This window comes from Lonchura striata, chromosome 4, assembly GCF_046129695.1.
Source record: "Lonchura striata isolate bLonStr1 chromosome 4, bLonStr1.mat, whole genome shotgun sequence".
Lineage (NCBI taxonomy): Eukaryota > Metazoa > Chordata > Aves > Passeriformes > Estrildidae > Lonchura > Lonchura striata.
Genome location: NC_134606.1, coordinates 57,048,289 through 57,063,450, shown reverse-complemented (window position 1 = coordinate 57,063,450; position 15,162 = coordinate 57,048,289).

The following is a 15,162-nucleotide window of genomic DNA, read 5'->3' as shown; positions in this document are numbered from 1 at the left end:
TCCCAGGGAAAATGGCCAAAGCATGTGCCCAGGGGCCCCTGGCCCCTGGCTGGGTCCTGACTGTAAATAATCCCTATATCGAAGGATGGACCCCAGACCGAAGTTGTCCCCTCCTAAAACTTGTGCTGCCCTGTTAGACCCAAGGGAGCCCTACAAACTGACATCAGCAACCTGGACTGGTGAATTTTCTTTCCCAGGGAAAATGGCCAAAGGATGTTCCCTGGGGCCCCTGGCACTCGGCTGGGACCTGACTGCAAAGAATCCCTATATCGAAGGGTGGATCGCAGACCAAACTTGTCCGCTCCTCAAATTTCTGCTGCCTTGATAGAACCAAGGGAGCCCTACAAAGTGACATCAGGAACCTGGACTGGTGAGTTTTCTTTCCCAGGGAAAATGGCCAAAGGATGTGCCCCGGGGACCCTGGCACTGGGCTGGGACCTGACTGCTAAAAATCCTTATATCGAAGGACGCACCCCAGACCGAAGTTGTCCCCTCCTGAAAGTTGTGCTACCCAGATAGACCCAAGTGAGCCCTACAAACTGGCATCAGCAACCTGGACTGGTGAGTTTTCTTTCCCAGGGAAAATGGCCAAAGGATGTGCCCAAGGGCCCCTGGCCCTGGGCTCGGACTTGTCTGTAAAGAATCCCTATATCGAAGGATGGATCACAGACCAAAGTTGTCCCCTCCTAAATCTTCTGCTGCCCTGTTAGACCCAAGGGAGCCCTACAAACTGACATCAGGAACCTGGACTGGTGAGCTTTCTTTCCCAGGGAAAATGGCCAAAGGATGTGCCCAAGGGCCGCTGGCACTCGGCTGGGACCTAACTGCAAAGAATCCTTATGTCGAAGGATGGATCGCAGACCTAAGTTGTCCCCTCCTCAAAGTTGTGCTGCCCAGATAGACCCAAGGGAGCCCTACAAACTGACATCAGCAACCTGGACTGCTGAGTATTCTTTCCCAGGGAAAATGGCCAAAGGATGTGCCCTGGGGCCCCTGGCCCTGGGCTGGGGCCAGAATGCAAAAAATCCTTATATTGAAGGATGGACCCCAGACTGAAGTTGTCCCCATCTCATACTTGTACTGCCCAGATAGACCCAAGTGAGCCCTACACACTGACATCAGGAACCTGGACTGGTGTGTTTTAAATGTCAGGGAAAATGGACAGAGTATGTGTCTAGAGGCCCCTGTCCTTCAGCTGATGGCCGACCTTAAGATATCCAAACATCGAAGGAAGTATCCCAAACACCATCTGATTCCACCTCCTGCATCAGGACGAAGTCAAACCCAGGAAAGTTTCTCGGAACACCTTCAATAAAGCATGCCAGCAGTGCATTGAAAAGGCAGGGAGCTTTAGCCACCGTCCTTTCGCAGTGCCAAGGCTGTGCTGACAATGTCGCCTCCCTGCGGCAACGTTCTTCGCCCTCGTACAAGCTACCGCTCTGTCCGGCTCCCGGAGCAGGAGAAGCGGCTGCTTCGCGCACACAAGAGCGGAGCGGCAGCCGTACGCTCCGAAGCGCAGCTTCAGCCGAAAGACGCCGGCCACCGGCGCTTGGCTTCGGACAGCTCCGGAGAGCCGTAGTGTGCGTCTGCACTAGACTGCATGATAACGAAAGGCTTTGTCAGTGTGTCTCGCAGGGAGATAGCTTAGGAGCGCAGCGCACTTATGCCTCCCTTGTCCAGAAACACGATTTTACTGCACACTCCAAAAACACTGCCCTTTCCAGGGCAATATTAAGCTGCTGTCTGACGGCCGTGATCTTTCGGCTCCTGTTGCCCAGCTCGTTGTTGTAGCGTGTACGTGCCGTCCTGGCATTCAGTGCACAGTGAAAGCAATCGCAAAAGTCCAGCAGCTGCTGACAAGGCGCTGGCTATGCTCTTGCTTCTCGACAACTCAACGCAGCCCTTCATTTCTGCAGTTGCCATCGAAGTCTCTGCATAGTGGAGCCTCAAAGGAGGAGAAGGAGTTTCCCAGGAAGGGCTGCATCAGGACGAATTCAAAACTCAGGAAAATTGTCCTGGAACACCTTCCATAAGTATGCTAGAATGGAATTGAAGAGGCAGGCGAGCGGCCACCACGGTCCACTAGCAGTCCTTAGGGTGCGCGCAAAAGCCCGGTGCTCTGCGGCTTCGTTCTTCGCCCTCGTACAAGCTAACCGCTCTGTCCGGCTCCCGGAGCAGGAGAAGCGGCTGCTTCGCGCACACAACAGCCGTACGCTCCGAAGCGCAGCTTCAGCCGAAAGACGCCGGCCACCGGCGCTTGGCTTCGGACAGCTCCGGAGAGCCGTAGTGTGCGTCTGCACTAGACTGCATGATAACGAAAGGCTTTGGCAGTGTGTCTCGCAGGGAGATAGCTTAGGAGCGCAGCGCACTTATGCCTCCCTTGTCCAGAAACACGATTTTACTGCACACTCCAAAAACACTGCCCTTTCCAGGGCAAGATGCCAGATGCTCTCTGATGGCCGTGCTCCCTTCCTGCTCTTGCCCAGCTCGTTGTTTTAACGTGCACATGCCGTCCTGGCATTCAGTGCACAGTGAAAGCAATCGCAAAAGTCCAGCAGCTGCTGACTCCCAAACACAAGGCGCTGGCTATGTTCTTGCTTCTCGACAACTCAACGCAGCCCTTCATTTCTGCAGCTGCCATCGAGGTCTCTGCATAGTGGAGCCTCAAAGGAGGAGAAGGAGTTTCCCAGGAAGGGCTGCAGCAGGACGAATTCAAAACTTAGGAAAATTGTCCTGGAACACCTTCAATAAAGCATGCAAGAAGGGAATTGAAGAGGCAGGCGAGCGGCCACTACGGTCCACTAGCAGTCCTTAGGGTGCGCGCAGAAGCCCGGTGCTCTGCGGCTTCGTTCTTCGTCCTCGTACAATCTACCGCTCTGTCCGGCTCCCGGAGCAGGAGAAGCGGCTGCTTCGCGCACACAAGAGCGGAGCGGCAGCCGTACGCTCCGAAGCGCAGCTTCAGCCGAAAGACGCCGGCCACCGGCGCTTGGCTTCGGACAGCTCCGGAGAGCCGTAGTGTGCGTCTGCACTAGACTGCAACATAGCGAAAAGCTTTGGCAGTGTGTCTCGCAGGGAGATAGCTTAGGAGCGCAGCGCACTTATGCCTCCCTTGTCCAGAAACACGATTTTACTGCACACTCCAAAAACACTGCCCTTTCCAGGGCAATATTAAGCTTCTTTCTGACGGCCGTGATCTTTCGGTTACTCTTTGCCCAGCTCGTTGTTATAACGTGCACATGCCGTCCTGGCATTCAGTGCACAGTGAAAGCAATCGGAAACGTCCAGCAGCTGCTGACTCCCAAACACAAGGCGCTGGCTATGTTCTTGCTTCTCGACAACTCAACGCAGCCCTTCATTTCTGCAGCTGCCATCGAGGTCTCTGCACTCGGAAACTCAGAGGACGAGCACGAGTTTCCTAGGAGGGGCTGCATCAAGAGGAATTCAAAACTCGGGAAAATTGTCCTGGAACACCTTCCATAAGTATGCTAGAATGGAATTGAAGAGGCAGGCGAGCGGCCACCACGGTCCACTAGCAGCCCTTAGGGTGCGCGCAAAAGCCCGGTGCTCTGCGGCTTCGTTCTTCGTCCTCGTACAAGCTACCGCTCTGTCCGGCTCCCGGAGCAGGAGAAGCGGCTGCCTCGCGCACACAACAGCGGAGCGGCAGCCGTACGCTCCGAAGCGCTGCTTCAGCCGAAAGACGCCGGCCACCGGCGCTTGGCTTCGGACAGCTCCGGAGAGCCGTAGTGTGCGTCTGCACTAGACTGCATGATAACGAAAAGCTTTGGCAGTGTGTCTCGCAGGGAGATAGCTTAGGAGCGCAGCGCACTTATGCCTCCCTTGTCCAGAAACACGATTTTACTGCACACTCCAAAAACACTGCCCTTTCCAGGGCAAGATGCCAGATGCTCTCTGATGGCCGTGCTCCCTTCCTGCTCTTGCCCAGCTCGTTGTTTTAACGTGCACATGCCGTCCTGGCATTCAGTGCACAGTGAAAGCAATCGCAAAAGTCCAGCAGCTGCTGACTCCCAAACACAAGGCGCTGGCTATGTTCTTGCTTCTCGACAACTCAACGCAGCCCTTCATTTCTGCAGCTGCCATCGAGGTCTCTGCACTCGGAAACTCAGAGGACGAGCACGAGTTTCCTAGGAGGGGCTGCATCAAGAGGAATTCAAAACTCAGGAAAATTGTCCTGGAACACCTTCCATAAGTATGCCAGAATGGAATTGAAGAGGCAGGCGAGCGGCCACCACGGTCCACTAGCAGCCCTTAGGGTGCGCGCAAAAGCCCGGTGCTCTGCGGCTTCGTTCTTCGTCCTCGTACAAGCTACCGCTCTGTCCGGCTCCCGGAGCAGGAGAAGCGGCTGCCTCGCGCACACAACAGCGGAGCGGCAGCCGTACGCTCCGAAGCGCTGCTTCAGCCGAAAGACGCCGGCCACCGGCGCTTGGCTTCGGACAGCTCCGGAGAGCCGTAGTGTGCGTCTGCACTAGACTGCATGATAACGAAAAGCTTTGGCAGTGTGTCTCGCAGGGAGATAGCTTAGGAGCGCAGCGCACTTATGCCTCCCTTGTCCAGAAACACGATTTTACTGCACACTCCAAAAACACTGCCCTTTCCAGGGCAAGATGCCAGATGCTCTCTGATGCCCGTGCTCCCTTCCTGCTCTTGCCCAGCTCGTTGTTTTAACGTGCACATGCCGTCCTGGCATTCAGTGCACAGTGAAAGCAATCGCAAAAGTCCAGCAGCTGCTGACTCCCAAACACAAGGCGCTGGCTATGTTCTTGCTTCTCGACAACTCAACGCAGCCCTTCATTTCTGCAGCTGCCATCGAGGTCTCTGCACTCGGAAACTCAGAGGACGAGCACGAGTTTCCTAGGAGGGGCTGCATCAAGAGGAATTCAAAACTCAGGAAAATTGTCCTGGAACACCTTCCATAAGTATGCTAGAATGGAATTGAAGAGGCAGGCGAGCGGCCACCACGGTCCACTAGCAGTCCTTAGGGTGCGCGCAAAAGCCCGGTGCTCTGCGGCTTCGTTCTTCGTCCTCGTACAAGCTACCGCTCTGTCCGTCTCCCGGAGCAGGAGAAGCGGCTGCTTCGCGCACACAACAGCCGTACGCTCCGAAGAGCTGCTTCAGCCGAAAGACGCCGGCCACCGGCGCTTGGCTTCGGACAGCTCCGGAGAGCCGTAGTGTGCCTCTGCACCAGACTGCATGATAACGAAAAGCTTTGGCAGTGTGTCTCGCAGGGAGATAGCTTAGGAGCGCAGCGCACTTATGCCTCCCTTGTCCAGAAACACGATTTTACTGCACACTCCAAAAACACTGCCCTTTCCATGGTAATATGTAAGCTGCTGTCTGAAGCCTTTTTTCTTCTGCCCACTCCTGCCTAGCTCGTTGTTGTAGCGTGCACATGCCGTCCAGGCATTCAGTGCACAGTGAAAGCAATCGCAAAAGTCCAGCAGCTGCTGACTCCCAAACACAAGGCGCTTGTCTACGTTCTTGCTTCTCCACATTTCAACGGAGTCCTTCATTTCGGCAGCTGCCATCGAGTTCTCTGCATCTCGAGCCTTCGGGGACGAGCACCAATTTCCCAAGAGGGGCTTCATCAGGACGAAGTCAAAACCCAGGAAAGTTGTCTCGGAACACCTTCAATAAAGCATGCCAGCAGTGCATTGAAGAGGCAGGGAGCGTTAGCCGCCGTCCTCTAGCAGTGCCAAGGCTGTGCACTCAATGTCGTCTCCCTGCGGCAACGTTCTTCGCCCTCGTACAAGCTACCGCTCTGTCCGGCTCCCGGAGCAGGAGAAGCGGCTGCTTCGCGCACACAACAGCCGTACGCTCCGAAGCGCAGCTTCAGCCGAAAGACGCCGGCCACCGGCGCTTGGCTTCGGACAGCTCCGGAGAGCCGTAGTGTGCGTCTGCACTAGACTGCATGATAACGAAAAGCTTTGGCAGTGTGTCTCGCAGGGAGATAGCTTAGGAGCGCAGCGCACTTATGCCCCCCTTGTCCAGAAACACGATTTTACTGCACACTCCAAAAACACTGCCCTTTCCAGGGCAAGATGCCAGATGCTCTCTGATGGCCGTGCTCCCTTCCTGCTCTTGCCCAGCTCGTTGTTTTAACGTGCACATGCCGTCCTGGCATTCAGTGCACAGTGAAAGCAATCGCAAAAGTCCAGCAGCTGCTGACTCCCAAACACAAGGCGCTGGCTATGTTCTTGCTTCTCGACAACTCAACGCAGCCCTTCATTTCTGCAGCTGCCATCGAGGTCTCTGCACTCGGAAACTCAGAGGACGAGCACGAGTTTCCTAGGAGGGGCTGCATCAAGAGGAATTCAAAACTCAGGAAAATTGTCCTGCAACACCTTCCATAAGTATGCCAGAATGGAATTGAAGAGGCAGGCGAGCGGCCACCACGGTCCACTAGCAGCCCTTAGGGTGCGCGCAAAAGCCCGGTGCTCTGCGGCTTCGTTCTTCGCCCTCGTACAAGCTACCGCTCTGTCCGGCTCCCGGAGCAGGAGAAGCGGCTGCTTCGCGCACACAACAGCCGTACGCTCCGAAGCGCTGCTTCAGCCGAAAGACGCCGGCCACCGGCGCTTGGCTTCGGACAGCTCCGGAGAGCCGTAGTGTGCCTCTCCACCAGACTGCATGATAACGAAAAGCTTTGGCAGTGTGTCTCGCAGGGAGATAGCTTAGGAGCGCAGCGCACTTATGCCTCCCTTGTCCAGAAACACGATTTTACTGCACACTCCAAAAACACTGCCCTTTCCAGGGCAAGATGCCAGATGCTCTCTGATGGCCGTGCTCCCTTCCTGCTCTTGCCCAGCTCGTTGTTTTAACGTGCACGTGCCGTCCTGGCATTCAGTGCACAGTGAAAGCAATCGCAAAAGTCCAGCAGCTGCTGACTCCCAAACACAAGGCGCTGGCTATGTTCTTGCTTCTCGACAACTCAACGCAGCCCTTCATTTCTGCAGCTGCCATCGAGGTCTCTGCACTCGGAAACTCAGAGGACGAGCACGAGTTTCCTAGGAGGGGCTGCATCAAGAGGAATTCAAAACTCAGGAAAATTGTCCTGCAACACCTTCCATAAGTATGCTAGAATGGAATTGAAGAGGCAGGCGAGCGGCCACCACGGTCCACTAGCAGTCCTTAGGGTGCGCGCAAAAGCCCGGTGCTCTGCGGCTTCGTTCTTCGTCCTCGTACAAGCTACCGCTCTGTCCGGCTCCCGGAGCAGGAGAAGCGGCTGCCTCGCGCACACAACAGCGGAGCGGCAGCCGTACGCTCCGAAGCGCTGCTTCAGCCGAAAGACGCCGGCCACCGGCGCTTGGCTTCGGACAGCTCCGGAGAGCCGTAGTGTGCGTCTGCACTAGACTGCAACATAGCGAAAAGCTTTGGCAGTGTGTCTCGCAGGGAGATAGCTTAGGAGCGCAGCGCACTTATGCCTCCCTTGTCCAGAAACACGATTTTACTGCACACTCCAAAAACACTGCCCTTTCCAGGGCAAGATGCCAGATGCTCTCTGATGGCCGTGCTCCCTTCCTGCTCTTGCCCAGCTCGTTGTTTTAACGTGCACGTGCCGTCCTGGCATTCAGTGCACAGTGAAAGCAATCGCAAAAGTCCAGCAGCTGCTGACTCCCAAACACAAGGCGCTGGCTAGGTTCTTGCTTCTCGACAACTCAACGCAGCCCTTCATTTCTGTAGCTGCCATCGAGGTCTCTGCATGTCGGAGCCTCAGAGGACGAGCACGAGTTTCCTAGGAGGGGCTGCATCAGGAGGAATTCAAAACTCAGGAAAATTGTCCTGGAACACCTTCAATAAAGCATGCAAGAAGGGAATTGAAGAGGCAGGCGAGCGGCCACTACGGTCCACTAGCAGTCCTTAGGGTGCGCGCAGAAGCCCGGTGCTCTGCGGCTTCGTTCTTCGTCCTCGTACAAGCTACCGCTCTGTCCGGCTCCCGGAGCAGGAGAAGCGGCTGCTTCGCGCACACAACAGCCGTACGCTCGGAAGCGCTGCTTCAGCCGAAAGACGCCGGCGACCGGCGCTTGGCTTCGGACAGCTCCGGAGAGCCGTAGTGTGCGTCTGCACAAGACTGCATGATAACGAAAAGCTTTGGCAGTGTGTCTCGCAGGGAGATAGCTTAGGAGCGCAGCGCACTTATGCCTCCCTTGTCCAGAAACACGATTTTACTGCACACTCCAAAAACACTGCCCTTTCCAGGGCAAGATGCCAGATGCTCTCTGATGGCCGTGCTCCCTTCCTGCTCTTGCCCAGCTCGTTGTTTTAACGTGCACGTGCCGTCCTGGCATTCAGTGCACAGTGAAAGCAATCGCAAAAGTCCAGCAGCTGCTGACTCCCAAACACAAGGCGCTGGCTATGTTCTTGCTTCTCGACAACTCAACGCAGCCCTTCATTTCTGCAGCTGCCATCGAGGTCTCTGCACTCGGAAACTCAGAGGACGAGCACGAGTTTCCTAGGAGGGGCTGCATCAAGAGGAATTCAAAACTCAGGAAAATTGTCCTGCAACACCTTCCATAAGTATGCTAGAATGGAATTGAAGAGGCAGGCGAGCGGCCACCACGGTCCACTAGCAGTCCTTAGGGTGCGCGCAAAAGCCCGGTGCTCTGCGGCTTCGTTCTTCGTCCTCGTACAAGCTACCGCTCTGTCCGGCTCCCGGAGCAGGAGAAGCGGCTGCCTCGCGCACACAACAGCGGAGCGGCAGCCGTACGCTCCGAAGCGCTGCTTCAGCCGAAAGACGCCGGCCACCGGCGCTTGGCTTCGGACAGCTCCGGAGAGCCGTAGTGTGCGTCTGCACTAGACTGCAACATAGCGAAAAGCTTTGGCAGTGTGTCTCGCAGGGAGATAGCTTAGGAGCGCAGCGCACTTATGCCTCCCTTGTCCAGAAACACGATTTTACTGCACACTCCAAAAACACTGCCCTTTCCATGGTAATATGTAAGCTGCTGTCTGAAGCCTTTTTTCTTCTGCCCACTCCTGCCTAGCTCGTTGTTGTAGCGTGCACATGCCGTCCGGGCATTCAGTGCACAGTGAAAGCAATGGCAAAAGTCCAGCAGCTGCTGACTCCCAAACACAAGGCGCTTGTCTACGTTCTTGCTTCTCCACATTTCAACGGAGTCCTTCATTTCTGCAGCTGCCATCGAGTTCTCTGCATGTCGGAGCCTCAGAGGACGAGCACGAGTTTCCTAGGAGGGGCTGCATCAGGAGGAATTCAAAACTCAGGAAAATTGTCCTGGAACACCTTCAATAAAGCATGCAAGAAGGGAATTGAAGAGGCAGGCGAGCGGCCACTACGGTCCACTAGCAGTCCTTAGGGTGCGCGCAGAAGCCCGGTGCTCTGCGGCTTCGTTCTTCGTCCTCGTACAAGCTACCGCTCTGTCCGGCTCCCGGAGCAGGAGAAGCGGCTGCCTCGCGCACACAACAGCGGAGCGGCAGCCGTACGCTCCGAAGCGCTGCTTCAGCCGAAAGACGCCGGCCACCGGCGCTTGGCTTCGGACAGCTCCGGAGAGCCGTAGTGTGCGTCTGCACTAGACTGCATGATAACGAAAGGCTTTGGCAGTGTGTCTCGCAGGGAGATAGCTTAGGAGCGCAGCGCACTTATGCCTCCCTTGTCCAGAAACACGATTTTACTGCACACTCCAAAAACACTGCCCTTTCCAGGGCAAGATGCCAGATGCTCTCTGATGGCCGTGCTCCCTTCCTGCTCTTGCCCAGCTCGTTGTTTTAACGTGCACATGCCGTCCTGGCATTCAGTGCACAGTGAAAGCAATCGCAAAAGTCCAGCAGCTGCTGACTCCCAAACACAAGGCGCTGGCTAGGTTCTTGCTTCTCGACAACTCAACGCAGCCCTTCATTTCTGTAGCTGCCATCGAGGTCTCTGCATGTCGGAGCCTCAGAGGACGAGCACGAGTTTCCTAGGAGGGTTTGCATCAGGAGGAATTCAAAACTCAGGAAAATTGTCCTGGAACACCTTCAATAAAGCATGCAAGAAGGGAATTGAAGAGGCAGGCGAGCGGCCACTACGGTCCACTAGCAGTCCTTAGGGTGCGCGCAGAAGCCCGGTGCTCTGCGGCTTCGTTCTTCGTCCTCGTACAAGCTACCGCTCTGTCCGGCTCCCGGAGCAGGAGAAGCGGCTGCTTCGCGCACACAACAGCCGTACGCTCCGAAGCGCAGCTTCAGCCGAAAGACGCCGGCCACCGGCGCTTGGCTTCGGACAGCTCCGGAGAGCCGTAGTGTGCGTCTGCACTAGACTGCATGATAACGAAAAGCTTTGGCAGTGTGTCTCGCAGGGAGATAGCTTAGGAGCGCAGCGCACTTATGCCTCCCTTGTCCAGAAACACGATTTTACTGCACACTCCAAAAACACTGCCCTTTCCAGGGCAAGATGCCAGATGCTCTCTGATGCCCGTGCTCCCTTCCTGCTCTTGCCCAGCTCGTTGTTTTAACGTGCACGTGCCGTCCTGGCATTCAGTGCACAGTGAAAGCAATCGCAAAAGTCCAGCAGCTGCTGACTCCCAAACACAAGGCGCTGGCTATGTTCTTGCTTCTCGACAACTCAACGCAGCCCTTCATTTCTGCAGCTGCCATCGAGGTCTCTGCACTCGGAAACTCAGAGGACGAGCACGAGTTTCCTAGGAGGGGCTGCATCAAGAGGAATTCAAAACTCAGGAAAATTGTCCTGCAACACCTTCCATAAGTATGCTAGAATGGAATTGAAGAGGCAGGCGAGCGGCCACCACGGTCCACTAGCAGTCCTTAGGGTGCGCGCAAAAGCCCGGTGCTCTGCGGCTTCGTTCTTCGTCCTCGTACAAGCTACCGCTCTGTCCGGCTCCCGGAGCAGGAGAAGCGGCTGCCTCGCGCACACAACAGCGGAGCGGCAGCCGTACGCTCCGAAGCGCTGCTTCAGCCGAAAGACGCCGGCCACCGGCGCTTGGCTTCGGACAGCTCCGGAGAGCCGTAGTGTGCGTCTGCACTAGACTGCAACATAGCGAAAAGCTTTGGCAGTGTGTCTCGCAGGGAGATAGCTTAGGAGCGCAGCGCACTTATGCCTCCCTTGTCCAGAAACACGATTTTACTGCACACTCCAAAAACACTGCCCTTTCCAGGGCAAGATGCCAGATGCTCTCTGATGGCCGTGCTCCCTTCCTGCTCTTGCCCAGCTCGTTGTTTTAACGTGCACATGCCGTCCTGGCATTCAGTGCACAGTGAAAGCAATCGCAAAAGTCCAGCAGCTGCTGACTCCCAAACACAAGGCGCTGGCTAGGTTCTTGCTTCTCGACAACTCAACGCAGCCCTTCATTTCTGTAGCTGCCATCGAGGTCTCTGCATGTCGGAGCCTCAGAGGACGAGCACGAGTTTCCTAGGAGGGTTTGCATCAGGAGGAATTCAAAACTCAGGAAAATTGTCCTGGAACACCTTCAATAAAGCATGCAAGAAGGGAATTGAAGAGGCAGGCGAGCGGCCACTACGGTCCACTAGCAGTCCTTAGGGTGCGCGCAGAAGCCCGGTGCTCTGCGGCTTCGTTCTTCGTCCTCGTACAAGCTACCGCTCTGTCCGGCTCCCGGAGCAGGAGAAGCGGCTGCTTCGCGCACACAACAGCCGTACGATCCGAAGCGCAGCTTCAGCCGAAAGACGCCGGCCACCGGCGCTTGGCTTCGGACAGCTCCGGAGAGCCGTAGTGTGCGTCTGCACTAGACTGCATGATAACGAAAAGCTTTGGCAGTGTGTCTCGCAGGGAGATAGCTTAGGAGCGCAGCGCACTTATGCCTCCCTTGTCCAGAAACACGATTTTACTGCACACTCCAAAAACACTGCCCTTTCCAGGGCAAGATGCCAGATGCTCTCTGATGCCCGTGCTCCCTTCCTGCTCTTGCCCAGCTCGTTGTTTTAACGTGCACGTGCCGTCCTGGCATTCAGTGCACAGTGAAAGCAATCGCAAAAGTCCAGCAGCTGCTGACTCCCAAACACAAGGCGCTGGCTATGTTCTTGCTTCTCGACAACTCAACGCAGCCCTTCATTTCTGCAGCTGCCATCGAGGTCTCTGCACTCGGAAACTCAGAGGACGAGCACGAGTTTCCTAGGAGGGGCTGCATCAAGAGGAATTCAAAACTCAGGAAAATTGTCCTGCAACACCTTCCATAAGTATGCTAGAATGGAATTGAAGAGGCAGGCGAGCGGCCACCACGGTCCACTAGCAGTCCTTAGGGTGCGCGCAAAAGCCCGGTGCTCTGCGGCTTCGTTCTTCGTCCTCGTACAAGCTACCGCTCTGTCCGGCTCCCGGAGCAGGAGAAGCGGCTGCCTCGCGCACACAACAGCGGAGCGGCAGCCGTACGCTCCGAAGCGCTGCTTCAGCCGAAAGACGCCGGCCACCGGCGCTTGGCTTCGGACAGCTCCGGAGAGCCGTAGTGTGCGTCTGCACTAGACTGCAACATAGCGAAAAGCTTTGGCAGTGTGTCTCGCAGGGAGATAGCTTAGGAGCGCAGCGCACTTATGCCTCCCTTGTCCAGAAACACGATTTTACTGCACACTCCAAAAACACTGCCCTTTCCAGGGCAAGATGCCAGATGCTCTCTGATGGCCGTGCTCCCTTCCTGCTCTTGCCCAGCTCGTTGTTTTAACGTGCACATGCCGTCCGGGCATTCAGTGCACAGTGAAAGCAATGGCAAAAGTCCAGCAGCTGCTGACTCCCAAACACAAGGCGCTTGTCTACGTTCTTGCTTCTCCACATTTCAACGGAGTCCTTCATTTCTGCAGCTGCCATCCAGTTCTCTGCATGTCGGAGCCTCAGAGGACGAGCACGAGTTTCCTAGGAGGGGCTGCATCAGGAGGAATTCAAAACTCAGGAAAATTGTCCTGGAACACCTTCAATAAAGCATGCAAGAAGGGAATTGAAGAGGCAGGCGAGCGGCCACTACGGTCCACTAGCAGTCCTTAGGGTGCGCGCAGAAGCCCGGTGCTCTGCGGCTTCGTTCTTCGTCCTCGTACAAGCTACCGCTCTGTCCGGCTCCCGGAGCAGGAGAAGCGGCTGCCTCGCGCACACAACAGCGGAGCGGCAGCCGTACGCTCCGAAGCGCTGCTTCAGCCGAAAGACGCCGGCCACCGGCGCTTGGCTTCGGACAGCTCCGGAGAGCCGTAGTGTGCGTCTGCACTAGACTGCAACATAGCGAAAAGCTTTGGCAGTGTGTCTCGCAGGGAGATAGCTTAGGAGCGCAGCGCACTTATGCCTCCCTTGTCCAGAAACACGATTTTACTGCACACTCCAAAAACACTGCCCTTTCCATGGTAATATGTAAGCTGCTGTCTGAAGCCTTTTTTCTTCTGCCCACTCCTGCCTAGCTCGTTGTTGTAGCGTGCACATGCCGTCCGGGCATTCAGTGCACAGTGAAAGCAATGGCAAAAGTCCAGCAGCTGCTGACTCCCAAACACAAGGCGCTTGTCTACGTTCTTGCTTCTCCACATTTCAACGGAGTCCTTCATTTCTGCAGCTGCCATCGAGTTCTCTGCATGTCGGAGCCTCAGAGGACGAGCACGAGTTTCCTAGGAGGGGCTGCATCAGGAGGAATTCAAAACTCAGGAAAATTGTCCTGGAACACCTTCAATAAAGCATGCAAGAAGGGAATTGAAGAGGCAGGCGAGCGGCCACTACGGTCCACTAGCAGTCCTTAGGGTGCGCGCAGAAGCCCGGTGCTCTGCGGCTTCGTTCTTCGTCCTCGTACAAGCTACCGCTCTGTCCGGCTCCCGGAGCAGGAGAAGCGGCTGCCTCGCGCACACAACAGCGGAGCGGCAGCCGTACGCTCCGAAGCGCTGCTTCAGCCGAAAGACGCCGGCCACAGGCGCTTGGCTTCGGACAGCTCCGGAGAGCCGTAGTGTGCGTCTGCACTAGACTGCAACATAGCGAAAAGCTTTGGCAGTGTGTCTCGCAGGGAGATAGCTTAGGAGCGCAGCGCACTTATGCCTCCCTTGTCCAGAAACACGATTTTACTGCACACTCCAAAAACACTGCCCTTTCCAGGGCAAGATGCCAGATGCTCTCTGATGGCCGTGCTCCCTTCCTGCTCTTGCCCAGCTCGTTGTTTTAACGTGCACATGCCGTCCTGGCATTCAGTGCACAGTGAAAGCAATCGCAAAAGTCCAGCAGCTGCTGACTCCCAAACACAAGGCGCTGGCTAGGTTCTTGCTTCTCGACAACTCAACGCAGCCCTTCATTTCTGTAGCTGCCATCGAGGTCTCTGCATGTCGGAGCCTCAGAGGACGAGCACGAGTTTCCTAGGAGGGTTTGCATCAGGAGGAATTCAAAACTCAGGAAAATTGTCCTGGAACACCTTCAATAAAGCATGCAAGAAGGGAATTGAAGAGGCAGGCGAGCGGCCACTACGGTCCACTAGCAGTCCTTAGGGTGCGCGCAGAAGCCCGGTGCTCTGCGGCTTCGTTCTTCGTCCTCGTACAAGCTACCGCTCTGTCCGGCTCCCGGAGCAGGAGAAGCGGCTGCTTCGCGCACACAACAGCCGTACGCTCCGAAGCGCAGCTTCAGCCGAAAGACGCCGGCCACCGGCGCTTGGCTTCGGACAGCTCCGGAGAGCCGGAGTGTGCGTCTGCACTAGACTGCATGATAACGAAAAGCTTTGGCAGTGTGTCTCGCAGGGAGATAGCTTAGGAGCGCAGCGCACTTATGCCTCCCTTGTCCAGAAACACGATTTTACTGCACACTCCAAAAACACTGCCCTTTCCAGGGCAAGATGCCAGATGCTCTCTGATGGCCGTGCTCCCTTCCTGCTCTTGCCCAGCTCGTTGTTTTAACGTGCACGTGCCGTCCTGGCATTCAGTGCACAGTGAAAGCAATCGCAAAAGTCCAGCAGCTGCTGACTCCCAAACACAAGGCGCTGGCTATGTTCTTGCTTCTCGACAACTCAACGCAGCCCTTCATTTCTGCAGCTGCCATCGAGGTCTCTGCACTCGGAAACTCAGAGGACGAGCACGAGTTTCCTAGGAGGGGCTGCATCAAGAGGAATTCAAAACTCAGGAAAATTGTCCTGCAACACCTTCCATAAGTATGCTAGAATGGAATTGAAGAGGCAGGCGAGCGGCCACCACGGTCCACTAGCAGTCCTTAGGGTGCGCGCAAAAGCCCGGTGCTCTGCGGCTTCGTTCTTCGTC